Genomic DNA, 2493 nt, shown 5'->3' on the forward strand with positions numbered 1-2493 from the left:
TCAGTCTACAGGCAGCTGTGACATTGCAATCACAAATTTTTACTTACAAATCTCTGCCCCCTGTTAGCAATGCTTTCTGCCTGCCCCAGGGGATTTGTGAAGGCTGGAACAGTTTCCCTGTCCCTATTGAGAGGGTAACACAGCTAAGTTGTCACAAAGCTTCTAGTCAACCTTCAGTTCTACTCCCCTAAATTCAAAATCTAGGTTATTTTCATGGTTCAGGACACCAGAACTACTTTTCTCTTTAAAGCTTGGCAGATTAGTGTTGGTGTTTTTGTTTTTAATCCTTGAGTTTTGTGAGTTTTCCTGTGCCTACTTGCCCATAACTTATTCTTCTGGTCTGATGACCACTTTTTAATGAGTTCAGCCTGTGCCTTCTCAGACCAGTTGGGAGTGTGAGGAGTGTGTTAATTAGCTATCAGATCTAGCTTGGCTTTTGAAATCCATAGCTTTGGAATGCTACAAAAGTGTAAATATAATCCTGGCTTCTTGCATTTGATAATTATCCAGAGCTGCAGCCTCAGGGAGCCTTCCACCTCAGGATTCTGCTACCCACAACCCCTGGATGGTTCTGTCATTAATGGTTAGTCTCCAGGGACCCATATACCCAAGGGAAGTTGTTTCCTGTTTTGCTCTAAGTGGCTCTTCTTCCCTGCAACCTTTCTCCCTGTTGATCAAATATCCTATTTCAGGATGGCTACAATAAGCCTTTTCCCTCTCCCCTTCATGGGATAAGAAGGTATTTATTATCAGGAGTGAGAAAGGCCCTCTGGGGGTAAATTGTCTTCTTATGACTACACTTAAATTGTACCAAATTATACCAAATATTTTCAGGCCTTCAAATACCTACTCCTGCAAGAAATCTGCAAGATCACTCAAACTGATCTCTCTCACCTCCAACCTAGAAACACCCTCTTTTTTACAACACTTCCCATCTATACCTCTGTGCTGGCCTTGGGCCAGGCTCTGGGTTTCTAAAGATGAAGAAAAGGAATTCACCATCTGCTGAAGGACAGGTCTCTTAAAGCAAGGATCTCCATCCTCTAGGATCTGACGATCTGAGGTGGGACTGATATAATAATAATAGAAATAAGTGAAGTTGCTCAGTCCTGTCCGACTCTTTGCAATCCCATGGACTGTAGCCTGCCAGGTTCCTCTGTCTATGGAATTTTCCAGACAAAAATACTGGAGTGGGTTGCCATTTCCTTCAATAATAGAAATAAAGTGCACAATAAAAGTAATGTGCTTGAATCATCCTGAAACCACCACCACCCCATCCCCATATCTGTGGAAAAATTATCTTCCATGAAACTGGTCCCTGGTGCCAAAAAGGTTGGGGACTGTAGACTTAAATGGCCCATAAATTTGCAAGATATTTAGAGTCTGAATTGGGAAGGCTGGGAAGGTGAACCAGACCTCTGGACTTTGCACACCAGTAGGCAGTGCCAGGTGAACGCAGGGGGCAAAATGCAGTGGGTGTGTCAGCCCTGCTATGCTGTTTCATTGTGCTACCTTGTGACTGATCAGTGGTCCCAGTGATACTTTAAGTGTTGTCCTGTGAATCAGTTCTTCCTGTCTCTGAAAAGGTGTTCTCTCAATCGCAGACTTTTATAAAATAGTGTGGACATTTAACACCTAACAAGTAAATGAATGTGTGGAAGAACCATTTGGGTCAGACTAGACCCTGACTTCAGAATCTGTGAGGTCTGGCAACATCCCAGGAGCCAGTGCGCCAGGCCGCCACTCACCACCCTCTACCCAACAGACAGCACTCTGAGCGCGAATGAGGCTACGGGATGGGAGTCAGAGGCTGGCAACTGTGAATTTGTTCCTAAAACTTGAAGGGACACTCACCACAATGAGTCCAACCTAAAGCTTCTCGCTCCCTATGCAAAACAAACAAACAAAAAAACCCCAAAGACAGAAAAGCCTCGAAAAATTAACTGCTCAAAAACGGTGAGGACTGAAACTCCAACACTCTGGCCACCTGATGCAAAGAACTGACTCACTGGAAAAGACCCTGATGCTGGGAAAGACTGAAGGCAGGAGGAGAAGGGGAAGACAGAGGATGAGATGGTTGGATAGCATCACAGACTCTTTGGACACGAGTTTGAGTAAACTCCGCGAGCTGGCGATGGACAGGGAAGCCTGGCGTGCTGCAGCCCATGGGGTCGCAAAAAGTCGGACACGACTAAGCGACTGAACTGACTGAAAGGGTCTGTCCTCGGGCTACAGGACTTCCAGATCCAAATAGGGCAGTCGAGAGCCTTCTTTTGCTCCAGAAGGCGCTCCTGACAAATGAGTCAGGAGTCTAGGGTCACTGCTCGCGAAGGACTGAGCTAAGCTGGAGCTGTGAGAACGAGGGGCCGTAGGAGAGCGGGTCTCGAGAGCCACAGAGGGTTGGACCGCGTTCGGGGTGCGAGACAGCGCCACAGCGTGGCTGGCACTGAGCCGCGGTGGGCGGGGCGGGCCACGTGGGCGTGGCGCGCGCGG

Source organism: Cervus elaphus, chromosome 15 (genome assembly GCF_910594005.1).
Source record: "Cervus elaphus chromosome 15, mCerEla1.1, whole genome shotgun sequence".
In the NCBI taxonomy this organism is placed as follows: Eukaryota; Metazoa; Chordata; class Mammalia; order Artiodactyla; family Cervidae; genus Cervus; species Cervus elaphus.